Below are 27,809 nucleotides of genomic sequence, written 5' to 3'. Positions count from 1 at the left end.
GTAGGACAGCCAAACCTAACAAATACTGGTTTCCTTTTAGTCGTTGACTGCAATGTTAAGGGAGAACGCAACGCTTTTTGACAGTATTCATCTTAAAGGAGGTAATTTGTCTATTTACTTTTATTTATATATATCATGTTGTAATTGAAATTAACTTTAAGTTTGGTCAAAACAGCATTTTCGTGAGGATACATTGCCTTTTAATCATTGCTACGCCATGTTTGTTAATGGTTGTGTGCGACTTTTGCCAATTTTGCCAATGACGACGGATTTAAATGCAAAATTAGGTTAAGCCAGTCATTTTATTGACTTAAAGTTGTTACCATTGACTGTCATTTAATATCTGCTACATTTTAGGCACTTTCACCACAAACCAGAAGTCAGAAGAGTGACCATATGACCCTGAGCTCATCCTGGGCATCCACTCTTTGTGTTCTAATCAAGCAAAGGAAGAGAGAGAAAAAGCAGACATGATGGCAGTAAGTCGTTTTCATTCCCGCCACACGATGACCGTCATCATTGCAGCAAGAGCGTTGAAGATGGATCTGTCACGGGGAACACACACGTTAGCTGCCATGGAGGGGCTGTAATGTTGCAGGAAGATGATTTTCCAGGGAGTTCAAGTATTCCCTTCTCTATTTAATTACATGAGCCAATTTCCCTTTTTGAAATAATGTCTGGCTAGCCAATTAATTGTTATAATCCTCAACATGGAAACATTGGGGATAGTTCGAGGGGGAAAAGGAACAAATATGTGTTCCACTTCCATCATCCTGACACGAGTCCATCATTCACCTGCATTGGCAAATCAAACAGCTTCTTGTTAGCGAGCTATAGCTTTGGCCCGTGCCTTGCATTATTCCCAAAGCAACACAGATGATGATGGTGAGGAAAGGATTACACGTCAGGCTGACTGATTGGCTTTGAACAGAGCTGCTGCACACACTTTGTATCAAGACCACGCTCAAATTACACTTGGCTTGAAAAGGGAGCACGCCGAGGCCCAGGAGAGCCGCTGGCACAGAAACCAAGAGTGGGACACCCCCACTCTCTCTCTCTTTTCTTTCCTCCGTCTCACACTTCTCATCCTTTCTTTGTCGGAATAGTTTTGACCCCTTATTATGTTGATCCCCTTGTTTTTAAGGCACATACACTTATTTCTATAGCAGAACCTGCTTAAAGGGGATTTTTTTAATGCAAAACCAACTTTTCTTTCCCATTGGTGCCTGTTTTTGGGATCTGCATACATCCTGAAAATGTCAACTCAAACCGTGGAGAGACATTGCGTAGAACAGTGGTTCTTAACCTGGGTTCGGTCGAACCCAAGGGGTTCGGTGAGTCGGCCTTAGGGGTTCGGCGGAGCCTCCGCCATGGAGGTAAAGATACATCCGACTTATCGTATAAATAAAAACTTCTCCCTATCGGCATATTATGAATACCCCCAAACAATGTTCCCTCTAATTTTCCATCTGATTTGCAGGTTGTTTGATTGATCGATTGCAACTTTTACTAGCAGATTGCAAAGGAAGAGAATACATTATATGAAGCAGTACAGTTTACACAGTACAGTACATATTCCGTACAATTGACCACTAAATGGTAACACCCGAATAAGTTTTTCAACTTGTTTAAGTCGGGGTCCACGTTAATCAATTCATGGTAATGTGTGTAAGGTGTGTAATTTGTTGTGAGTTTATGCACTGTGTTGGTTTTGTTCTTTGAACAAGGTGATGTTCATGCGCGGTTCATTTTGTGCACCAGTAAAAAAACATATAACTTTTTCTTGATTTGAAAAAACATTTTATTTTTCACTAAAGAAGGGTTCGGTGAATGCGCATATAAAACTGGTGGGGTTCGGTACCTCCAACAAGGTTAAGAACCACTGGCTTAGTTATTTATAAAACAATCTTGCCTTCCTTTTTACTTCCCAAATTTTACATTCAAATTTGCCCAATTTGTGATGTTTTTCCATTTGGTGACAGCGTGTTTGTCAATATATGGTAGATATTTACCTGAAAAGCTTTGTGCCAGGCTGCCATTGTTGTCCGACGTTGTAGTCAATAAGTTCCTTCTTTTTCTCTATCCTCTTGTGGGGGAAGACTGGCTCCAACAAGCACATGCATCCTCCGCTTTTGCCATTTCTAATACAAAGTAGCATATAGTTATAACTCTTGAATGCATCATAATAATCCCCTCAATTCACCCCAAAAACGGATTAACTCGCTGGAATATAAAGACAATATAGCATACATCCATAAACGTAGATGCATATGCAAAAGTGCAATATGTTTATCTGTACAGTAATTTATTTATTTATATCTGCACCTTATTGCTCTTTTATCCTACACTACAACGAGCTAATGCAACAACATTTCGTTCTGATCTGTACTGTAAAGTTCAAATTTCAATGACAATAAAAGGACGTCTAAGTCTATGTCTATAACTTATATCTCTCTATACAACATAGCTGACGGGGAGAAGACGCAAATACTGTAAGGCTGCCCACCTGAAGATATAGTCAGTAAGCGGCTTGAAGATGGTGTGTAAAACATAACACAAAATCTTGACCACCATTACATGTTATGGAGACCACAAGGAACTGTTTTAAATGTAGAAAAAAAATCATAATATAACTCTTTTAGAGGGCCCCTTTGGTGCTGAAAATATTTGCACGCATTTCATAGTTCTAGGCCTAAAAATTATATCTATAGGTACAATTCCCCCACCTCCCCAAATATTAGACACATGAGGTATGTTAGGCTTATTTTCTAAGAAGTTTTTAACTCCAAAATGTGGGTGGGCCTGCATCAGCCTGCTGACATCACCTACAGAAGACTGCAGGGAAATTCATATTATGTAGTTGATGTTTTGGTTGCATTTTTTTGTCCCCTATAAATCAGGCATTCCTAAACTTTTGGGACCACGGACACCTTATGCTGACTAAATAATAAATACAGTACATTCTGCCATTTTTACAAGATGCCAGAGGAATTACTCATACAGTGCAGTGTTTCCCCTTGCTTGCCAATATACTTGTGGCGGTGAGAGCGGATCCAATAGGACACCATCATTTAATTTGCAGAATCGTTGATATTTTCTTTAAAAAAGGTTTTAAAAATGTACATACATATAAAAACAAATCTGTTATTTCGATTTCTCATATCGTTTTGCTTTATTTTTTTCATTTGTTAATATGTGTGTATAACAGTGGCAGCTGCTGGTCTTTCAAGTAGGGGAAGCTCGTTTCCAGCTACTCTCTAAACCTGAACACAGTCTCCAATAACATATGAAATATATACAGATACTAAATTTTACAAATAAAACTTCACACAAAGAATTGTAAAATTCTCCATATGAACACGAAATAAAAGTTGAAAAATGCTCTGGCATTGTTTTATATTTCAAAATTGCTGTTTCTCTCATTTTGCCGTCAATCAGAAAGAGATTCAGCCTTCTTCCAATTATCAAGCGGCATCATGGCCAGCCGAGGCCGAGCCCACTTCTCATTCACATCCAGAGACGCTCAGCGTCCGTCTGCGGGACAAAGCCGAGCATTTATCCAATGATTGTCTAGTTTGGCTGCAGTGAAACAGTTGCAGTCAATGCACTTTTACTGTACCACAATGAATTAGAAGAAAGTCTGTCGCCATAGTAGCTGATTCTGGCCAAAAGTTCAATGCATTCTTGCGCATATTTAGTTAATGTAATAGACAAACACAATAGAGAATACATAGTTGACCACTTTTTATAGTTTAAGGGAAGCTGAGCTTCTCTTGCAGTCTTAGGGCAATCACCACTGTCCCCAGCAAGGCTTGTAAGTTAACAGCCTCTGGTATGTCAAAACAAGGCGGGTAAGGGAATTCAGTAAGTTGGATCCCTAACTTTCGGACAAGGATTGCCTCCAAGGACTGGATCAGTCAGGCTGGGTGGGCAAAGCGGGGATAGGTGTGTGCTACGGTTGGAGGAGCCACACCAGCGGTGTTCTGTCAAAACAAGCAGTTGCGTAACTCGATAGTGGTGTCTATTGAATTATGCAGCCACGTAAAAAAATGCTACTTTAACTTTCAAAATGCCGATTTGTATAACAAATAACACTCCCACTCTATAATTGCAATTATTACCTCTTTCAATGAGATTATGTAAAAAACATAAATAAGTTTCAAAACGTCGATTTGTGAACTTCCTCACTCTATTTGTGTACCTGCTTATTTTCCGTTAATATACAATGTGAATTATCTCACGCTGTAATTGACTACATAATTAATATTTGTGTTTAAACGGTGATTAAAAAGAAAATGAAAGCTCCCATTGTTTGCGTCAAATGTGAACTTCCTCACGCTTTGTCGAAATGCTTAGTGTCCATTAGTATGCAATGTGAAGTACCTCACACTGTAATTGTCTCCAATATCAATATTCCTGTTTAAATGGCGATTAAAACAAACATGTACATGTAGAAGATACAATGGATGCAATATACAAAACCCAAAACCAGTGATGTTGGCACGTTGTGTAGATCGTACATAAAAACAGAATACAATGATTTGCAAATCCTTATCAACCTATATACAATTGAATAGACTGCGAAGACAAGATACTTAGTGTTCGAACTGGTAAACTTTGTTATTTTTTGCAAATATTAGCTCATTTGGAATTTGATGCCTGTAACATGTTTAAAAAAAGCTGGCACAAGTGGCAAAAATGACGGAGAAAGTTGAGGAATGCTTATCAAACACTTATTTGGAACATCCCACAGGTGGGTGCCATGATTGGGTATAAAAGCAGCTTCCATGAAATGCTCAGTCATTCACAAACAAGGATGGGGCGAAGGTCACCACTTTGTGAACAAATGTGTGAGCAAATTGTCGAACAGTTTAAGAACATTTCTCTCAACGAGCTATTGCAAGGAATTTAGGGATTTCACCATCTACGGTGCGTAGTATCATCAAAAGGTCCAAAGAATCTGGAGAAATCACTTCACGTAAGTGATGATATTACGGACCTTCGATCCCTCAGGCAGTACTGCATCAAAAAGCGACATCAATGTGTAAATGATATCACCACATGGGCTCAAGAACACATCAGAAAACCACTGTCAGTAACTACAGTTGGTCGCTACATCTGTAAGTGCAAGTTAAAACTCTACTATGCAAAGCGAAAGACATTTATCAACAACACCCAGAAACACTGCTGGCTTTGCTGGCCCCGAGCTCATGTAAGATGGATTGATGCAAAACCGAAAAGTGTTCTGTGGTATGACGAGTCCACAATTCAAATTGTTTTTGGAAACTGTGGACGTCGTGTCCTCCGGACCAAAGAGGAGAAGAACCATCCGGATTGTTCTAGGCGCAAAGTTCAAAAGCCAGCATCTGTGACAAGGGCAACTTACACATCTGTGAAGGCACCATTAATGCTGAAAGGTCCATACAGGTTTTGGAGCTACATATGTTGCCATCCAAGCAACATTATAATGGACGCCCCTGCTTATTTCAGCAAGACAATGCCAAGCCACATGTTACAACAGCGTGGCTTCATAGTAAAAGAGTGCGGGTACTAGACTGGCCTGCGTGTAGTCCAGAACTGTCTCCCGTTGAAAATGTGTGGCGCATTATGAAGCCTAAAATACCACAACGGAGACACCGGACTGTTGAACAACTTAAGCTGTACATCAAGCAAGAATGGGAAATTCCACCTGAAAAGCTTCAAAAATTGGTCTCCTCAGTTCCCAAACATTTACGGAGTGTTGTTAAAAGGAAAGACCATGTAACACAGTGGTAAAAATGCCCCTGTGCCAACTTTTGTGCAAAGTGTTGCTGCCATTAAATTCTAAGATAATAATTATTTGGAAAAAAAAAAACGTTTCTCAGTACAAACATTAAATATCTTGTCTTTGCAGTCTATTCAATGAAATATAACTTTTTTTTTTGCAAATCATTGTATTTTGTTTTTATCTACAAATTACACAATGTACCAACTTTACTGGTTTTGGGTTTTGTCATTTAAAATGACTACTTACTTGTGGAGTATGTCTACATGAGGAGTCCACACGAGAGAGCTGCTGTTTTTGATGAGTATTTTGTTTAAGGAAAATAGTTGAAATATTTGCGTTTGGGCGCATGCGCACGCATGCTCAGGAGCGGTGGGTTGGCCAAATTGATGGGTTGCCGAAATCGATAGAACACCGGCGCCTCGGTCTTACCACAGACACCAGGCCCCACCTACTCTGTGGCCTAGTGGTTAGAGTGTCCGCCCTGAGATCGGTAGGTTGTGAGTTCAAACCCCGGCCGAGTCATACCAAAGACTATAAAAATGGGACCCATTACCTCCCTGCTTGGCACTCAGCATCAAGGGTTGGAATTGGGGGTTAAATTATGGCGTCACATTAGTGCCAAAAATCCGAGCGCATAAAAACTGTTATCGCGCGCTGATTCTCCACTTCGTGCGCGCGCGCGACACCCTTTTGCACGCGCGTGGTGCCTTTTTGCGCGTGCGCGGTGCCTTTCTGCGCGCGCGCGTTGCCTTTCTGCGCGCGCGCCGTGCATTTCTGTGCGCGCCGTCTCGGTCTGTGCGCGCTCTGTGTATTCCTGGCATCTCTCCTCGCGCTGTCATGTTTCTTTTTGGCACTTTGGGGGCGGGTATGCTTAGACGGCCCCTTCTTTCTGATTAGTCAGGCGAAAAATGCTGAAAAATGCTCAGAGCCAATCAGAAGTATAGCAGGGCGGGTCATCGTCAATATGTATCAAGATTTACAGAGGAAGAAGTGGATAAAAAAATGTTGCGCGCTGATGAAGGTTATTTCATACCACATAAACACAATACAGAGTAATACAAAATGTGACCCAAATAAATAATAAGACAACAAACACCATAATCACATCTTTCAGCCAGAACTGGTCCACCAGCAATAACATACAACCATAACATTATTTTATATTTTCACATTTGTTTTCTAATTTATGGAATTTATTTTGATTCAGCCATAAAATTAATGAAATAATCTTTGAATTTTGTTTTTAAAATGTTAAAAATAGCTTTTAATAATGTATTCTGAAACAGTTTAAAATAATCAGAGAACTGACTAACACTGACCCTACACAACTATGTTGCACAATTAAGTCTTTTTTTTTTTAAAGCGAAAGAGGTTTTTTCAACAGGTACAGCATCCTATGTCATATCTACATGTAATAAGATTTGTATCAAGGCAAACCGTTTGTAAATTGGTCGAAAATCGAGCAAGTTATGGTAATTTAATTAGTACATGTACCATTGACATCAATGTAATGATTGAGGCTAGCTGTCCGAGGTAAGATGGCTACAACGTTGCTACGCTGGAGAATGATTGGTCATATGAAAAATGCTCAGAGCCAATCAGAAAGGAGGGGCCGTCTAAGCATACCCACCCCCAAAGTGCCAAAAAGAAACATGACAGCGCGAGGAGAGATGCCAGGAGTACACGGAGCGCGCACAGACCAAGACGGCACGCGCGCAGAAAGGCACCGCGCGCGCGCAAAAAGGCACCACGCACGCGCAAAAGGGTGTCGCGCGCGCACGAAGTGGAGAATCAGCGCGCGATAACAGTTTTTATGCGCTCGGATTTTTGGCACTAATGTGACGCCATGTTAAATCACCAAAAATGATTCCCGGGTGCGGCACCGCAGCAGCCCACTGCTCCTCTCACCTCCCAGGGAGTGAACAAGGGGATGGGTCAAATGCAAGGACAAATTTCACCACACCTAGTGTGTGTGACAATCATTGGTACTTTAACTTTAACTTTTAACTTTAAGATGAACGCCACTGTCCTTTTCATATTTGCACATTGCATGTTTTGTAGATTTCTGCCCTGATTTATCTGAGACATATTCAAGTACGTCCACGTCCCAGACATGCTGCCTCCACTCCAGACAATGGCGTGTGTCTTGCCAATGTCACACAACATCCCATTTCGGCAGTACTGTATCGGTGGTCAAAGCACTTCGTTGGCCAAATGTTTGGTGCATCACTAGTCAATAGTACTTAAATAATAGGCTATATCTATTAATTCATCAAATATATTACTTAAATGTATTTTCACGTAAAATGCCTTCATTTTTACGGTGTGTCAACTTTTATTTTGCCGTGGCGCCACGCCACAATCAATTAAATGTTAGGGAAATCCTGCAGTAGTTCGACCTAAATACTTCAGACCTTAACCAATCTTAAAGCTTACAGAAAATGAAGACTAACAAGACTGGAACAGTCAGAGTCAACATTCAACTTTAACATAATGGTAACAGAAAAGCAAACATTGTAATAGAGTTCGTTCAGCCTCAGGCTTAATACATTTGTTGCCAAGGACACATGCCACATTTTGCACTTCTGTCACTTTTCATAATAAAACCAAACTCTATACTGTACATTGGTACCTTATCTTAGTAGTTACTAGTGCCCCGGCCCCCAAAAGCACATGTAAAATGCCTTTTAGTAAGAAAATTTAACCTCAAGACAGTGAATATTCTTTAAAAAAAACAATACTATAGAATAGAAGGGGACGGCGTGGCGCGGTTGGGAGAGTGGCCATGCTAGCAACCTGAGGGTTCCTGGTTCAATCCCCAGCTTCTACCAACCTAGTCACCTCCGTGGTGTCTTTGAGCAAGATACTTCACCCTTGCTCCTGATGGGTCGTGGTTAGCGCCTTGCATGGCAGCTCCCGCCATCAGTGTGTGAATGTGTGTGTGAATGGGTGAATGTGGAAATAGTGTCAAAGCGCTTTGAGTACCTTGAAGGTAGAAAAGCCTTATACAAGTATAACCCATTTACTACAAAACAAATACAGTAGTTTTGTGAAGTAACCTTGTGGCCTTGTGGTTAGAGTGTCCGCCCTGAGATCGGTAGGTCGTGAGTTCAAACCCCGGCCAAGTCATACAAAAGACTATAAAAATGGGACCCATTACCTCCCTGCTTGGCACTGAGCATCAAGGGTAAGAATTGGCGGTTAAATCATCAAAAATGATTCCTGAGCGGCCACTGCTGCTGCTCACTGCTCCCCTCACCTCCCAGGGGATGAACAAGGGGATGGGTCAAATGCAGAGGACAAATTTCGCCACACCTAGTGTGTGTGTGACAATCATTGGTACTTTAAGTACTTTAACTTTAATAAAGTACAGTATTTACCTTCGAGAGCAGAATTATTTTACGATACCTTTTTAATGATCTGCTTTTCTGTTAAACACACAAGCTTTCTTCTTTACATATCATTTTAACTTTGCCACAACGTTAGCAGCTTATTCTGCTTCAGTATGGTTCAGACTAGCCTTGATAAACTAACTGCTTCGCCAAGTCGACTACAAACACACCTTGACCATATTTTTCAATATTTTATTTTGTTAATTCAATGAATATCTTGTGCTTTTTCTCAGCATTTTCCTTCATAGTCACTTTACTCAGACCCATGGTTAGAAAAACAAGGTTACTTTGTCTCTTGCTAGATAGCTAATGTTAGTGGGAGTTACTAGCTCAGAATGATTTTATTTATTGATCTGGTGGTTTTTAATTATAAAAATGCACTTTTTAACCTTATGTCATAACTTTAATTAGTTAATTAATACATTTGCGGAGTCCCAACCTACAGACCACAGTTTGCTGACCTACAGCACAAAGCAGAGGTGTGGGCTATTTTCTTAGCGTATCTTTGTGTTCCTTATTTTAAAGTTAAAGTTAAAGTGCCAATGATTGTCGCACACACACTAGGTGTGGCGGAATTATTCTCTGCATTTGACCCATCACACTTGATCACCACCTGGGAGGTGAGGGGAGCAGTGGGCAGCAGCGGTGGCCGTGCCCGGGAATCATTTTGGTGATTGAACCCCCAATTCCAACCCTTGATGCTGATTGCCAAGCAGGGAGGTAATGGGTCCCGTTTTTATAGTCTTTGGTATGACTCGGCCGGGGTTTGAACTCACAACCTACCGATCTCAGGGCGGACACTCTAACCACTAGGCCACTGAGTGCTGTCAAACAAAAAATATTATAAAATAATATTGTCCCCTATTTAAATATAATTGTATTGTATTTGGCTTGTACAAAAGCTACATAAGAACACATGTCTTTCTTTTTTTTATGTATTTTTATTCTAAAAAAAACGCTAGCAAGAAGTGGCTAGCAATGTAGTTATTGTGATTAACCCATTCCGCCTGTAAAGCCATTAAAAAAATTATATAATAAATCGCAGGGTAACTCTTTATTAATTTTGATTAATCACAATGAACTTTAATACATTTTTGAATCTATATTAACTTGGTTTCATTATGCATGAGCAAAGAGACTATGCACTTAACGTTTTATTCTAACACCTTCTGCATCATGTTATTTTGTTGTGTTAACAAAAAGTGTTTTTCTAAAAAACAATCATCCAGCCAACTCCTCAAGGAAAAGTAGTTATTGATTGTCCTAAAAGTCGCTCGAAGTCGCTAGATGACGTCATAGCCTCATTTGCATAATTGATTGCAAGGGATGCTGTAGGAGAGATACAAAAGTGAGTTTAAAAAAATAACTATGATTAGAACTGCAAATTATATTTCTTCTATTGATTCTTAGTTGTTTTTTAATCAATTTTGTTCTGCATTGTTAAATGTTTTAGTATCACATTTGATCAAAAGAATGGAGGGTTGTGATATTCACTATCGAACCAAATCTAATCACTTGCTTATTAACATGAATGACGAAAATGGGACGTTGCAGTGATTTATACTAGCTTGACATGGCAGCGGAGAAATATTACATTTGCATCTCGCTCTGTAAACCATCCATCCATCCATCCATCCATCTTCTTCCGCTTATCCGAGGTCGGGTCGCGGGGGCAGCAGCTTAAGCAGGGAAGCCCAGACTTCCCTCTCCCCAGCCACTTCGTCCAGCTCTTCCTGTGGGACCCCGAGACGTTCCCAGGCCAGCCGGGAGACATAGTCTTCCCAACGTGTCCTGGGTCTTCCCCGCGGCCTCCTACCGGTGGGACGTGCCCTAAACACCTCCCGAGGGAGGCGTTCGGGTGGCATCCTGACCAGATGCCCGAACCACCTCATCTGGCTCCTCTCGATGTGGAGGAGCAGCGGCTTTACTTTGAGCTCCTCCCGGATGGCAGAGCTTCTCACCCTATCTCTAAGGGAGAGCCCCGCCACCCGGCGGAGGAAACTCATTTCGGCCGCTTGTACCCGTGATCTTGTCCTTTCGGTCATAACCCAAAGCTCATGACCATAGGTGAGGATGGGAACGTAGATCGACCGGTAAATTGAGAGCTTTGCCTTCCGGCTCAGCTCCTTCTTCACCACAACGGATCGATACAGCGTCCGCATTACTGAAGACGCCGCACCGATCCGCCTGTCGATCTCACGATCCACTCTTCCCCCACTCGTGAACAAGACTCCGAGGTACTTGAACTCCTCCACTTGGGGCAAGATCTCCTCCCCAACCCGGAGATGGCACTCCACCCTTTTCCGGGCGAGAACCATGGACTCGGACTTGGAGGTGCTGATTCTCATCCCAGTCGCTTCACACTCAGCTGCGAACCGATCCAGTGAGAGCTGAAGATCCTGGCCAGATGAAGCCATCAGGACCACATCATCTGCAAAAAGCAGAGACCTAATCCTGCAGCCACCAAACCAGATCCCCTCAACGCCTTGACTGCGCCTAGAAATTCTGTCCATAAAAGTTATGAACAGAATCGGTCACAAAGGGCAGCCTTGGCGGAGTCCAACCCTCACTGGAAACGTGTCCGACTTACTACCGGCAATGCGGACCAAGCTCTGGCACTGATCATACAGGGAGCGGACTGCCACAATCAGACAGTCCGATACCCCGTACTCTCTGAGCACTCCCCACAGGACTTCCCGAGGGACACGGTTGAATGCCTTCTCCAAGTCCACAAAACACATGTAGACTGGTTGGGCAAACTCCCATGCACCCTCAAGGACCCTGCCGAGAGTATAGAGCTGGTCCACAGTTCCACGGCCAGGACGAAAACCACACTGTTCCTCCTGAATCCGAGGTTCGACTATCCGGCGTAGCCTCCTCTCCAGTACACCTGAATAGACCTTACCGGGAAGGCTGAGGAGTGTGATCCCACGATAGTTAGAACACACCCTCCGGTTCCCCTTCTTAAAGAGAGGAACCACCACCCCGGTCTGCCAATCCAGAGGTACCGCCCCCGATGTCCACGCGATGCTGCAGAGTCTTGTCAACCAAGACAGCCCCACAGCATCCAGAGCCTTAAGGAACTCCGGGCGGATCTCATCTACCCCCGGGGCCTTGCCACCGAGGAGCTTTTTAACTACCTCAGCAACCTCAGCCCCAGAAATAGGAGAGCCCACCACAGACTCCCCAGGCACTGCTTCCTCATAGGAAGACGTGTTGGTGGGATTGAGGAGGTCTTCGAAGTATTCCCTCCACCGATCCACAACATCCGCAATCGAGGTCAGCAGAACACCATCCTCACCATACACGGTGTTGATAGTGCACTGCTTCCCCTTCCTGAGGCGGCGGATGGTGGACCAGAATTGCTTCGAAGCCGTCCGGAAGTCGTTTTCCATGGCCTCACCGAACTCCTCCCATGTCCGAGTTTTTGCCTCTGCGACCGCTGAAGCCGCACACCGCTTGGCCTGTCGGTACTTGTCCGCTGCCTCAGGAGTCCTATGAGCCAAAAGAACCCGATAGGACTCCTTCTTCAGCTTGACGGCATCCCTCACCGCCGGTGTCCACCAACGGGTTCTAGGATTACCGCCACGACAAGCACCAACTACCTTGCGGCCACAGCTCCAATCAGCCGCCTCGACAATAGAGGTACGGAACATGGTCCATTCGGACTCAATGTCCAGCACCTCCCTCTTGACATGTTCAAAGTTCTTCCGGAGGTGGGAATTGAAACTCTCTCTGACAGGAGACTCTGCCAAACGTTCCCAGCAAACCCTCACAATGCGTTTGGGCCTGCCAGGTCTGTCCGGCATCCTCCCCCACCATCGCAGCCAACTCACCACCAGGTGGTGATCGGTAGAAAGCTCCGCCCCTCTCTTCACCCGAGTGTCCAAAACATGAGGCCGCAAATCCGATGACACAACTACAAAGTCGATCATGGAACTGCGGCCTAGGGTGTCCTGGTGCCAAGTGCACATATGGACACCCTTATGTTTGAACATGGTGTTTGTTATTGACAATCTGTGACGAGCACAAAAGTCCAATAACAAAACACCACTCGGATTCAGATCCGGGCGGCCATTCTTCCCAATCACGCCTCTCCAGGTTTCACTGTCGCTGCCAACATGAGCATTGAAGTCTCCCAGTAGAACGAGGCAATCACCCGGGGGCACACTCTCAAGTACTCCCTCGAGTGAATCCAAAAAGGGTGGGTACTCTGAGCTGTGGTTTGGCGCATAAGCGCAAACCACAGTCAGGACCCGTCCCCCCACCCGAAGGCGGAGGGAAGCTACCCTCTCGTCCACCGGGTTGAACTCCAATGTGCAGGCTCTGAGCCGGGGGGAAACAAGAATTGCCACCCCAGCCCGTCGCCTCTCACTGCCGGCAACGCCAGAGTGGAAGAGAGTCCAGCCCCTCTCGAGAGAACTGGTTCCAGAGCCCTTGCTGTGCGTCGAAGTGAATCCGACTATATCTAGCCAGAACTTCTCCACCTCGCGCACTAGCTCAGGCTCCTTCCCCCCCAGCGAGGTGACGTTCCACGTCCCAAGAGCTAGCTTCTGTAGCCGAGGATCGGACCGCCAAGTGCCCTGCCTTCGGCTGCCGCCCAGCTCACATCGCACCCGACCTCTATGACCCCTGCTATGGGTGGTGAGCCCATTGGAGGGGGGACCCACGTTGCCTCTTCGGGCTGTGCCCGGCCGGGCCCCATGGGGGCAGGCCCGGCCACCAGGCGCTCGCCATCGTGCCCCACCTCCGGGCCTGGCCCGTGTCCGGGCGAGGGAAATCTGGGTTCCTCATAGAGATCTTCGAGCTCTGTAAACCAAGGTGGAAAAAGTGGCAGCTTTGTACATGCACATTTCATTTGCAGTCCGGAGGCTTAAAAACTTAAACTTTTGTCACAGTGACAAACACACACACACACACACACACACACAGATTAGATGAGCAAGTGATTGAGGCTGTGTACAGTAGGCTAATTAAATTAAGTGATTTATTTACTGTAAGTGAGACAGTAAATAAATATTTGCATTTTAAAATTCCAGTCAAAACTTCCGGCTAGAAAATCGGAAATTCCGACTTCCCCGTACAAATGGAACGCATCATAAAAGTCCAGACGGCAAATGATTTGTGTAAACCGCTACAATTCCCGCCCCGTGAGGCTCTCTGCTCTGCTCGCACAGCAGCACCACCAGCTGACCGCCTGTGAGTGCTTTGGAATGGGGAAGAGGCTCACATCAGCCTCCGTCACTGCTTGTTGAGGAAAGTACGGTAACAGCTGCGCGCTTTCACGACAAAAAAGTCTCCAATAACACTGGAAAAAGTCCCTAGATTTGTCGCTAGTAGCTGTTTACAAAAAAAGTTGCCAAGTTGGCAACACTGCATTCATCCACATAAATGTAGGCCTGTTATGCTTTCTGTATCATTGATGTGCTGTTTTAAGATGAAAGTTCAGTAGTACATTAAAGTTTAAGCTCAGTTGGTTCTTTGACATAGCTGGTAAGTCTAAACACTATCTGCAATTGAAATACATCCATCCATCCATTTTCTACCGCTTATTCCCTTTGGGGTCGCGGGGGGCGCTGGAGCCTATCTCAGCTACAATCGGGCGGAAGGCGGGGTACACCCTGGACAAGTCGCCACCTCATCGCAGGGCCAACACAGATACATTTAAATCATTTTGATTTGTGCTTGCCCCACCCCCGACAAACACCCACATTTAAAACATCCCTTTTTAAAAAGAAAAACTAAATTTTAGATCAGAAATATTGTATGGAAAACAATACAATATAATATACTATAATAATTGCAGTAGTAAAGTAATGAAGTAATTTACAAACCCCGTTTCCATATGAGTTGGGAAATTGTGTTAGATGTAAATATAAACGGAATACAATGATTTGCAAATCCTTTTCAACCCATATTCAATTGAATGCACTACAAAGACAAGATATGTAATGTTCAAACTCATAAACTTTAGTTTTTTTGTGCAAATAATAATTAACTTAGAATTTCATGGCTGCAACACGTGCCAAAGTAGTTGGGAAAGGGCATGTTCACCACTGTGTTACATGGCCTTTCCTTTTAACAACACTCAATAAACGTTTGGGAACTGAGGAGACACATTTTTTAAGCTTCTCAGGTGGAATTCTTTCCCATTCTTGCTTGATGTACAGCTTAAGTTGTTCAACAGTGCGGGGGTCTCTGTTGTAGTATTTTTGGCTTCATAATGCGCCACACATTTTCAATGGGAGACAGGTCTGGACTACAGGCAGGCCAGTCGAGTACCTGCACTCTTTTACTATGAAGCCACGCTATTGTAACACGTGGCTTGGCATTGTCTTGCTGAAATAAGCAGGGGCGTCCATGGTAACGTTGCTTGGATGGCAACATATGTTGCTCCAAAACCTGTATGTACCTTTCAGCATTAATGGCGCCTTCACAGATGTGTAAGTCATGTCTTGGGCACTGATACACCCCCATACCATCACAGATGCTGGCTTTTCAACTTTATGCCTATAACAATCCGGATGGTTCTTTTCCTCTTTGGTCCGGAGGACACGACGTCCACAGTTTCCAAAAACAATTTGAAATGTGGACTCGTCAGACCACAGAACACTTTTCCACTTTGTATCAGTCTATCTTAGATGAGCTCGGGGCCCAGCGAAGCCGACGGCGTTTCTGGGTGTTGTTGATAAACGGTTTTCGCCTTGCATAGGAGAGCTTTAACTTGCACTTACAGATGTAGCGACCAACTGTAGTTACTGACAGTGGGTTTCTGAAGTGTTCCTGGGCCCATGTGGTGATATCCTTTACACACTGATGTCGCTTGTTGATGCAGTACAGCCTGAGGGATCGAAGGTCACGGGCTTAGCTGCTTACGTGCAGGGATTTCTCCAGATTCTCTGAACCCTTTGATGAAATTACACACCGTAGATGGTGAAATCCCTAAATTCCTTGCAATAGCTTGTTGAGAAATGTTGTTCTTAAACTGTTCGACATTTTGCTCACGCATTTGTTGACAAAGTGGTGACCCTCGCCCCATCCTTGTTTGTGAATGACTGAGCATTTCATGGAATCTACTTTTATACCCAATCATGGCACCCACCTGTTCCCATTTTGCCTGTTCACCTGTGGGATGTTCCAAATAAGTGTTTGATGAGCATTCCTTAACTTTATCAGTATTTATTGCCACCTTTCCCAACTTCTTTTTCACGTGTTGCTGGCATCAAATTCTAAAGTTAATGATTATTTGCAAAAAAAGAAATGTTTATCAGTTTGAACATCAAATATGTTGTCTTTGTAGCATATTCAACTGAATATGGGTTGAAAAGGATTTGCAAATCATTGTATTTCGTTTATATTTACATCTAACACAATTTCCCAACTCATATGGAAACGGGGTTTGTAAAAGTAATGTGTAGCATTCACCATGGAGAGCAATCAATCAATCAATCGATGTTTATTTATATAGCCCTAAATCACAAGTGTCTCAAAGGGCTGCCAAGCCACAACGACATCCTCGGTTCAGATCCCACATCAGGGCAAGGAAAAACTCAACCCAATGGGACAATGAGAAACTTTGGAGAGGACCGCAGATGTGGGGACCCCCAGCCCCCCACCCCCTCCCCCCTAGGGCGACCGGTGCAATGGACATCGAGTGGATGTAGTATAATATTGTGAGAGTCCAGTCCATATTGGGGTGAGAGTCCAGTCCATAGTGGGGCCAGCAGGAGACCATCCCGAGCGGAGACAGGTCAGCAGCGCAGAGACGTCCCCAACCAATGCACAGGCAAGCGGTCCACCCCGGGTCCCGACTTTGGACAGCCAGCGCTTCATCCGTGGCCACCAAACCAAACCTGGTATTACTTTAGCCCTGCCTGACTCGCCGAGGAGAGGCTGCTTGAATGCGGTGGCGACGCTTCAAATGTGTTATGACAGTAGCGTATGTGTGTGTGTGTGGCCCTTTAATATGTGACAGCATGTGAGGTGAGTGTGTGGGCGAGCGAGGTGAGGGAGCGGTAGCATGGCAGGAGGGTCTTCCAGCTCTGGCTTTTACATGTTGTCCTAGCCCGGTCACTGCTAGCATGTGTACTCGTTCGGTACACCTCCGAACCGAACCGAAACCCCCGTACCAAAACGGTTCAATGCAAATACACGTACCGTTACACCCCTAGTAAGCGGTCATTCATTCTCTTTGATGAATAAACGGCGCACACGTTTTTGTGTGTCAAAGATACTTCAAGTTGTCTTGCTTTCGCATTACAAGCGCAACAGGATCCTCATTAGCTGCATTGATAGCCACCTACTGCTGGTGTTTATTTACGATTTAGAATTCATGAAAAAGAGAGACACGTGTGTTCTTGTCTCACAAAATAAAATACAAAAGTGCAGTTCCCCTTTAAAGCATAACCAATAGCCGAGAGACGGCTCATATTTCGAAGTATCTATTAGGTGGGGTACCACTGTATTCTTTCCTTCATTGTGTAAATAACACTGATTAATCCATCCATCTATCCATTCCCTTTCTGGATCGCGGGGGGTGCTGGAGCCTTCTCAGCTGCATTTGGGCGGTAGGCGGGGTACACCCTGGACAAGATAGACAGATAGACAGACAACATTCACACACTGGGGCCAATTTAGTGTTGCCAATCAACCTATCCCCAGGTGCATGTCTTTGGAGGTGGGAGGAAGCCGGAGTACCCGGAGGGAACCCACGCAGTCACGGGGAGAACATGCAAACTCCACACAGAAAGACCCCAAGCCTGGGGATCGAACCCAGGACATGTTTAGTAATGTTTTTTTGTATTAAAATTTCCCATGGAGAGGGCGAACATGCTGTTAAGCTTCTTCCATATTGACTTTTCCGTCTTTCACTACCTGATCAAAGGGGCCATTTGTACATGCGACAAAAGAACTTGGAGAAACTGCCGGACATGCTTTGCTAGAGAATTTTTAGGCATTTGTTTTCATGTATTGTTCCCTCGTACCTGTTCCACAGTTGGTCCACATGACCCCACACCTCTAGCCCCGCCCTGCACGACTTTTTTGGTAGATCGATAGGCTGTCAAAGTGCCTCGCAGGCACAGCGACTGCAGGCCGTGTGAGATTTCGCCCTCTCATTGTCCATCTTCACTGTTTTAAGTGCATTTATCAGGTTACATGGCTGCTCTCCTCTGCGCTTAATGCATGGCTGAGCAGCTGTCCTGAAAAACCTAATGGCACATCAACGGACCTTTGTCCCCGCCGTTCTGCTCCGGAACTTTCACCACACTCTTATGCAACCACAGACACAGTGAAAGGTGAGATGGCGAGATACAATGAGTAGTTCTTAACTGTTATCCTGTAGTCCAAGTCAGGGGACAATCTGGATTGGATGATAAAACGTAAAATGAAACATCAAACAAGAAGTCATCTTTGACCAATTAAGGCCTCTGAGTAAAAAATGCCCTAGCAGACGCTACCACGACTCTTCAAGCCTGTTGAGAAATGGCTGCTTTTAGCCCAAACAATGTGTTTGTGCACACTTGAAAGGGGTGTGCTAGCTGGCTAATAAACAATACCACCCACACTATAAGTGCACGTGAAGTGTTTTTCTCCATCCTTTAAGATTTATTCACTTCGCTGTATCTTTATCTGTGCTGCTCACTAAGGGAACAGAAATATTTCTAACTATCTCCACAATGTATCTACCTCCAACCATGGACAATGTGTGTGTGTTTTGAGGAGGGGTCTTTTCTCACTGTTTTATTGCCTCTGCCATGTATTTACACGTTCTTATGGGCTTTTCCAATTTAAACACTGCTTTGGAAATAATGAAGGGAGATAAGAAAGTCTGATAAGGAGGGAAACGTCCATCAAATGGAGTAAAAGCCTCACAGGCTCATTGCAGCGTTATTACCGAGAACTGAGACACCATTTTCAACTCTATTAAGACTATTGCAACATCTGAGTGTGCAGTTATCTGATATTTGAGGACATTTGATGTCTACAGTTTTTATTGCTTTCTCAAGTGCAGGTGTAGTCAAAAGTACAGTATGTATATCACACCCAGGAATATCGGAGAATTATGGTCAATAGTTGTTTTTGGAAAAAACAACAAAGAGTACACGCTGTATCTCCTTTTGTAATTATTACTTCTTTGATTTTTTTTTTGTTACCTTTCTAGAACAGTCACCTTTTATTTACCTTTGATCTCACTTCTATTTTGTGAGTACCTACATTTGTGTGTTCCACAATAAAGACTTGTTGCACCTCACCACGTTCTCTGCATCTTGGGGTCACACACAATGATGGCTAAATGTGACAGAAATGGCACAAATTAATTTCAATTGGGCGGTGTGGCTCAGTTGGTAGAGCAGCCGTGCCAGCAATTTGAGGGTTCCAGGTTTGATGCCTGCTTCCGCCATCTTAGTCACCAACTTGTGCTCTTGTGCAAGACAATTTACTAATGGTGTAAAGGTTTTATAGATACGGCGGTATTACGGTTTCAAAGTATTAACAATAATGCCGTGACGCGTGACGGTATCAAAAATGTTGCTGTGAATTCTTTTTTGGCCGCTTTACTGTTGGTCTGGTCTGAATGCTCTGTGCAGCGCGAGGCTGACAATGGCGTAGAACACTGTAAGCAGGAAGTCAAGTGTGTTCGTAGCAGATGAGAGGAATAGTTTTTTTGGACATTTCCTGAAAGAAAATGATAAAAATCTATTCCATAACTGAGTTATGTTGCTAAAAAACAAACAAACAAACCCTGGCAACACCGTAGCCTCATTGGCGCTAGTGAGAAAGTCTGCGATCTGCAAAGCGCGCTACTTTCGTCTCGAACGTTTCCAAGGCGACACAGTCATCCGGTCACGTCGCAATGGAGGGAAATCACGTTATCGCGTTAATATATATTATGTATATATATATATATATATATATATATATATATATATATTTTTTTTTTTTTCCATCTTAATTTTTTGTTTTACTTGTGGTGACCCGCCACGAGTAAATTAATACATGGGAAATACACTTAAATATTGTACCAAAATATAATAGTAGCCTTAAAAGAGACAGTATTTGTATTGTTCATTGTTATTTTTGGTGATTGACAGTAAATTAAGTGTGACACTTCAAAAAGCATCATATTTGTGTGGACATTGCCGGAGTGTCCTGCGTTCTCCCTGACTGGGATACCTTCATCCGAGGATTTTATAGAGGCCCAAAGGTGCTGGGGGAAATGGTCCGGCTCAACTCCGGAGGGAAGCTGTAGATGGGCTTGACCTTTTGCAGCGTGTCAAGCAAAGGTTAGAAATCTCCACTGGCCTTAAAGCAAATGCACTTGTTTGCCATAATGGAGGAAGGCCCCTCCGCCTTCTTGTAGCTAGAGACTAGCAGCGTCAGCCCCGCGAGAATTCCCTATGATGGAATTCTCTCTTCGTACACACACGCACACACACAGAAAGACACGTACAGTTTGGTTTGCTGTAAAATAAGTGTCTCATTTTATTCTTTTAAAGTGCTAATTATTATAAGCCAACATGGAGTAATTTATTCTGTAATGTACTGATATATAGTGCCGTAAGAAGCTATAATTTAAGTATTAGATCAGCTTCCAAAGACTGCATAAGGGACAGCACACATCTATTGTCCTTTTTCCAGATATACTGCAGAACTATCATAAATATCAGCGAAAAACTGTCGAGGGCCTACAGACCACTGTGCACAAACACACACATGCCTAGCTCATAATTTACACATTTATATTCACAAACCTGATTTTGTATTTAAAATATGACTTGTAAAGCGTGATATATGGAAATGGACAGATCACATGTGATTCCTGAATGAATCAAATGCTTTACTGTCCCTCGGCTCTCTCGTGAGGAAGAGGGGGTGGACCTTGACCATGCAGGTAATTTACAGTGTTATGAGATGAGTGCAAAACATGCTGTAAATAAATAAGAGCCTACCCATTTCATTTTAGGACATAGGGAGGTTAGACACACCTCCGCCTACCCCGGCACCACCTCCCCCTGCACACGGCTGCCCTTTAGAAAAGTGCGGCGTCCCTTGGCTGGGTGCATGTGTGTGTATATCATCTGCAGGGGAGCACAAATGGGGCAGCAAGCGACACTATGCAGTCCATTTGCTAATTTCAATACGGTGTCCGTCTGTGTGGGTTTGGCCTTGGGCACAGGCGCAGCCGCCACGCCAGCCCAACCCCCACAACCTCTTTTTCGTAGCTCACCGCTCCCCAATTGCCAACCCCGGTGTCCTTCTGACCTTGCTCAAACACACATGCACTCCTATTGACTCCACAGGAAAGCATACACAAATCATATTTAATATGCTCCTCTATTTTCACAGACAATTCCACTGATACATTTTATTTTAGGCAATCAAACACTTTTTATTTAATGTTTCCTCAGTTCAGTGTGTTTGGAAGCGCGGAAATGTAAAGCGGTTGAATTGTCAATAATGCCTGAGTGCAGCTTTACTATTGTCTTCAGCTCCTTTTACACAGAGAAACAAACATGCATTACAGCTTAACAAAAGGTCCAGCAATAAGCCGCCTTTACTTTTTACACAGAACCCAGCTGAGTGTGTGAGCTTCTAAAATACAACAAACATACACTATATTGCCAAAAGCATTTGGCCACCCATCCAAATGATCAGAATTATGGTTTAGGGTTGTTTTTCCGGAGCTGAGCTTGGTCCCTTAGTTCCAGTGAAAGGAACTTTGAATGCTCCAGGATACCAAAACATTTTGGACATTTCAACCTTGTGGGAACAGTTTGGAGCGGGCCTCTTCCTCTTCCAACATGACAAGGTCCATAAAGACAAGGATGACAGAGTCTGGTGTGGATGAACTTGACTGGCCTGCACAGAGTCCTGACCTGAACCCGATAGAACACCTTTGGGATGAATTAGAACGGAGACTGAGAGCCAAGCCTTCTCAACCAACAGCAGTGTGTGACCTCACCAATGCGCTTTTGGAAGAATGGTGGAAAATTCCTATAAACACACTCTGCAACCTTGTGGACAGCCTTCCCAGAAGAGTTGAAGCTGTAATAGCTGCAAAAGGTGGACCGACATCATATTGAACCCTATGGGTTAGGAATGGGATGGCACTTCAAGTTCATATGTGAATCAAGGCAGGTGGCCAAATACTTTTGGCAATATAGTGTATATGCCAAATTAAGTGTGGCACCCAAGGGCGTCGAAGTGGAGGGGTAAGAGGGGCCGTTGCCTCAAGCACAGGGGGGTCCTTGGGCATTTGTAAAGTTTAAAGATGTGTTTTTTGTCATTTAAATATGCAAATTATAATAACATTATACATGATGGTATGATGTACAGTATATGTGCAGTGAAAATGTAACATGATTGCTTGAATCAAAGTAAAAATGATAGCGGCAAAACTAGCTGTGAACACGAAACCCTTAATGGCGTCATAATGTCATCAAAACTCACTTTTAAGCATTCAAACACAGCTCCAGCATTTTGAAACAAGGATTAGGTGATAAAAGAAAGATCAAAGTATAATGAATTTACCTGTGGCAGCATTGGAGAAAGTTATGTACTGACAAGTTTCCCTTTTGCAACTCATTGCACATAACTGTGGTGCGTTCAAAGACCCTCGATTAAAGTTACATAGAGAGGCGTCACTAGTTTTTTTAAAGACAGGGAAATTTTTAACCCCCAGAAGATGCACTAATAATATAATTATATTAATGATGGAGTGTTATGATTGGTATCATTCAAAGATGATAATCTAATATGTATCAGTTAAGGATGTAACGACAAAGGGTAATGATAAAACAGTTAGTATTAGCGTTTTAAATTAAAATTATCAAAACAACGTGATTAATAACTGCACTTTGATTAACTCACGGACTGACTGGCACCAGCTCGCTAACTAAAATGCTAACATGAAAACAAGAGACATCAACATATTTAGCCATTGAGAAACGACATACCCTATTCTAAACGTATATAAATACATTGTTGTCAGAGAAACTAAGCTATTGCACATTGATCCTACAAGCTGTGCATCCTTAGTCAAGAGAGGAATACGAGACCTAGGTGTTTTTAAGGTGCGTTCAAGGACCGCAGAACAGAGTAGGGCGCCACAACGCCCGTCAGAAATAATAAATAATAATACAATATTGTATTTGTTACGCACTTTTCATTTAAACAAATATTTAAGTGCTCCAGTACAAACCAGTAATTAAAACAATAAACTTTTAGCCATTAGAACAGATAAAATACTAAGACTGAGTGATGCATAAGAAAACATAAAACATGCAAAATAGTGTCAATTAAATTTAGTTATGTAAAAAAAAATACTTGGTCAAAATATTTCAAGTTTTTTTGTAAAGATAGCAAGTGTGTGTATGGGGCAACAACGTTGGGTTTAAGGCGGGATGGGTAGCCCATTAGGAGTCTTTAATGGGGGCCCAGAATGTGGTGCTACACCCCTGATGGCATCAAGAGAGAACTGGGACAAACGTTTGAGCTAATCTGTTTCGGGGAAAAAATGGTTGCCCTTGCCCCTTGCGTTATAGGCCATAAAGCAAATAGTTGTTTGTGTTAAATTCAATATACCTCATTTAAAATTAATTCATTTAATTTTCAGAACATGTTAAGAGCCAATAACAAAGTAGCTGCTCGCCAAACATGGCCCTTGGGAAGCTATTTGGACACCCTTGGTGAAACAGAACGCTAAATACAATATTATTTAGGTTGGAAATGTGTGACGACGGGTACATAAAATATGTACATGTTGGCACATCTGTAATCTTGCGCAGATACTGAGCCAACTCGCCCAATTGATGTACTTTTGTACTTACACTTACACAACATTCTCCATTAGCTTACTATAGATCGACCCTACCAGGAAACTCCTTGTACGCCCAATGGCCGGTTACCTCTGTCTTGCAGGACAGGCGTCCTCACTTCCTAGTTTACATGTATTTATTTAACCTTTATTTATCCAGGGGAAGGCAATTAAGAACATGTTCTCATTTACAATCCTGAACTGGCAAAGAGGCAGCATTTACAGGCCTGAGAAGTTCTCCCGTCCAAAAGCAGAACCTAGTAACTCACTTCTAGCTGATTTTGATCAAACAAACGAAAACCAATCTATTTTATATTAAAGTCCCATCCATTCACAGAGATTTGATTTCTGCTTTGTTGATGTTAATTGGTATCCGCAATTCCAGCCTGCAATTTTCGTTCAGAATGTTCAGCATATCACCTAGTAACTCCAAAATTATTATCAGCTCAGTTTTGACCAAAATTGAGTTACTGGGTTTTGCCTTTGGACGGGAGAGTTGATGTGTAATGAAAGTCTCTCTATGCACCTTATTTACCAACGCAAATTACCGCTATAGATCACTCTCAACAGTTCACAAATGTTCTTAACGTGCAGGGGTAAATGTGTTGGAACATAAATGAACGTTTAAGATGGACAAACACTTCAGAGAATGTCTGCAGCTTGTGAACGACAGAACAGACAGCGAGCAATAAGAAAGCCTTTTATGGTGTTTATATTTATAATAATGATTAATTGTTACTGTTATTAGTTATTGCAGTGGTTCTTAACCTTGTTGGAGGTACCGAACCCCACCAGTTTCATATGCGCATTCACCGAACCCTTCCTTAGTGAAAAATAAAATGTTTTTTTTTTTCAAATTCAAGACAAAGTTATATGTTTTTGGTAACACTTTAGTATGGGGAACATATTCTAAGTAAAAAGACTTAATTTAGAGTTTTTTGGACACTAGGGGAACATATTCTAAGTAACAAAGACTTAATTTAGAGTTATTTGGTTAGGGTTAGGGTTAGAGGGTTAGGGCCAGGGTTAGCAGGTTAGGGTTATAATAAGGCCATGCCGAATAAGGCATTAATAAGTACTTAATAATGACGAGTTAAGTGCCAATATGTTACTAATTTGCATGTTAATAAGCAGCTAATTAATGGTGAATATGTTCCCCATACTAAAGTGTTACCATATTTTTTTACTGGTGCACAAAATGAACCGTGCATGAACATCACCTTGTTCAAAGAACAAAACCAACACAGTGCATAAACTCACAACAAATTACACACCTGCAAATCAGTCTGACTTCTGCTGTTGCCGTATCCGTAATACGCAGATAGGGAGAAGTTTTTATTTACACGATGAGTCGGGTGTGTCTTTACCTCCGCCGAACCCCTGAGCCCGACTCACCGAACCCTGAGGGTTCAATCGAACCCAGGTTAAGAACCACTGAGTTATAGCCAATAAAACAGGATAGTCATTTGTAAATGAGTGATATGTACTGTATTTAATTTTATTGAAAACGTTGCAACTTTTGCCGCAACTTTGTGAAAAAGCTGCCATGATTTCAAGCAGCATCCCACAAAAAAGCCTACAAAATCTTGGAGGGACTGAAAAAAAGATTGAATTCAATAAATAAAAAAATCTGAATTGGACATCATATCCTGCAGTGTGAATGTAACCAGAGTCCCATCATTATAACAGCTGGGTTCTGCTTGAAAGGCACAGGCGAATAAACAGCAGATAGCTATGGTCACGGTTCTGATGTGTTTTGCTCTGTTTTTTGCGAGAGAGAAAAAGGCCAAGCTAACATATCGGCAGCCCTGTTAGATCACTTTTGTGCAGAATTAAGGATGTCAATAATGAGCATGTCAGAGGATAGATTGCTTCAGAAATCCTTACAAGTTAAGTCTTGTGTGTGTGTGTGTGTGTGTGTGTGTGTGTGTGTGTGTGTGTGTGTGTGTGTGTGTGTGTGTGTGTGTGTGTGTGTGTGTGTGTGTGTGTGTGTGTGTGTGTAGCTTGTTACAATAAGGCTCTGGCAACAAGGAGCTCCACTGCAAATGTCACTTTGAATTGAGGTGATTTGCTCAATGACGCTGCACGCTGATGTGGCAATGATCATACGCCAGCTGGACGCTGCAATAGCAAATTGAGTATGTTCTCATGCTAATACGGCTGTGCTTTGTCAGCCGTCCACCTTCACGTGACGCCACATTGGAGAAGCCATAAACCCATTGAAATCAAAGGAAATGCCTGCTGTTTTCAAATAAAATAACATTGTCATTGTTTCGTCCTGACCAGGCCCATTTCTCACTGTGCGGCTGTTTCATTTTTTTACTGGCCCATGAATCCTGATTAAAACATCTCCCATGAAATGTTTTACAGTTGTTGCACATTGTGTCTTTTTCCACCGCCATGCCTCTCACCCTCCGCCCATCCTTTCATGTGTGGGACAAGGTGTTAGAACAGAAGCACAGGGAATATCCCACAATCCTCTGTGCATTATTGTAATTAGATTTCCCAGGATAGCTCAATTAAGTCGTCCTGCTCCACAGAGCTGCCAGTTTGCGGTTCTCTCACAGGGGTGTCCCCTGTGTTAAGTAAGAACACAAATGGACATTAAAAGAAGTTCACTGGTCCAGCACTTCTTTCTTCCTTGAAGGCCAACATGTTAGTTATTTTAAATGTGTAGTCTTTCTGCAGAAACCCAGAGAGGAAAAAAGCGAAAACCCACAAGGCAGATGCCGCTGAGGATTCAAGCCTTGTGTGTAATGCCATACATATTATAATGAGACGTGCGCCCCCTGTGGACCACCTGTTGAACTGCATTCAATAATCAAGAAACCCTTATTTTATGCTTCCAACATTTCAGGTCAGGCTGTTCCTGTTCCAGCAGGACCGTGGCCCTGTAAAGCTTAAAGGCACGGTTGGATGAGTTTGGTGTGAAAAAAACTTGGTGACCCTTGACCTCACAAATGTTCTCAAAGCACCCATAGGAAGAATGAAAGCTTTTATGGCTGCAAAAGGGGTCCATCTTCCTAACTGTCCTTGTATTTTTTTTTCCATAAAAACATCAAATCTGTTCAGTGCGAGTCCAAGTTGTTAAAATTTCAAAACAAAGGGACATTTATAAAGTGAAGTGATTAGATTAATACATTTGTCGCCATCGTTAAACAAGAGCAATATTTTATGAATAACATTCTGTCAACGAACTGTTATCAGAGTGTGGAGGGAAGTGGTTACAGGAATCAATGAATAATACAATTCCAATAAAGTAAAGTTACTCATGCTTTGAGGTTGCTTAAAAGAAGACTGTAAATGTTTGCTGAACAATACTTGTATTTAGTAAAATTGTATTGAAAACGTTGCTAGAATTAATGGGTGTGTTCTAATCATACCTGTCAAAATATGTATTTGAAAATAAGGGACATTTCTTGGTAAATAAGCATACTAGGGCTGCAACAATTAACTGATTCGATTAGAAAGAAGCTTCGATTTACATTCTGTTGCTTCGATTGATTGTTTACTGAGAGTAACAAATACAAATTGATGGAATCTGGACTACATGGAGTGCCCGAACAAAAGTAGGGGGACACAGCTTCCACAAAGCTCCTGCAATAGAGCGCACATAAGAGTGGTGGTGTGTGGGTGCTGACGTCTTTGTGGTGGCGAACAGTGGAGCGTTTAAAAAAATTGTTTTATTAATGTACACATGTTAAAAGCACAGTTTCAACGGGCATTTATTAGAATGAAGAGTATGACAACCAGAAAAAATATTTTTCATTTCAACTACACTAAAGTATGCATTGAGGTTCTAAAGTGTGTTGTATCCGATTAATCTAACAAA

The 27,809-nt window shown here is 42.8% G+C and overlaps 1 long non-coding RNA gene across 1 annotated transcript; it reads left to right on the top strand.

Annotated features, from left to right (window-relative positions):
- Nucleotides 1–26,975, top strand: LOC133611300 (uncharacterized). The gene is made up of 3 exons (XR_009815978.2): nucleotides 1–101; nucleotides 358–479; nucleotides 26,835–26,975. It is a non-coding gene; the product is annotated as an uncharacterized lncRNA (long non-coding RNA).
- Nucleotides 26,976–27,809: the final 834 nt, after the last annotated feature.

The sequence above is a fragment of the Nerophis lumbriciformis genome, linkage group LG08, assembly GCF_033978685.3.
Source record: "Nerophis lumbriciformis linkage group LG08, RoL_Nlum_v2.1, whole genome shotgun sequence".
Taxonomy (NCBI): Eukaryota; Metazoa; Chordata; class Actinopteri; order Syngnathiformes; family Syngnathidae; genus Nerophis; species Nerophis lumbriciformis.
The sequence above is the reverse complement of the archived record's forward strand: the minus strand, read 5'-3'. Positions and strand labels throughout refer to the sequence as shown.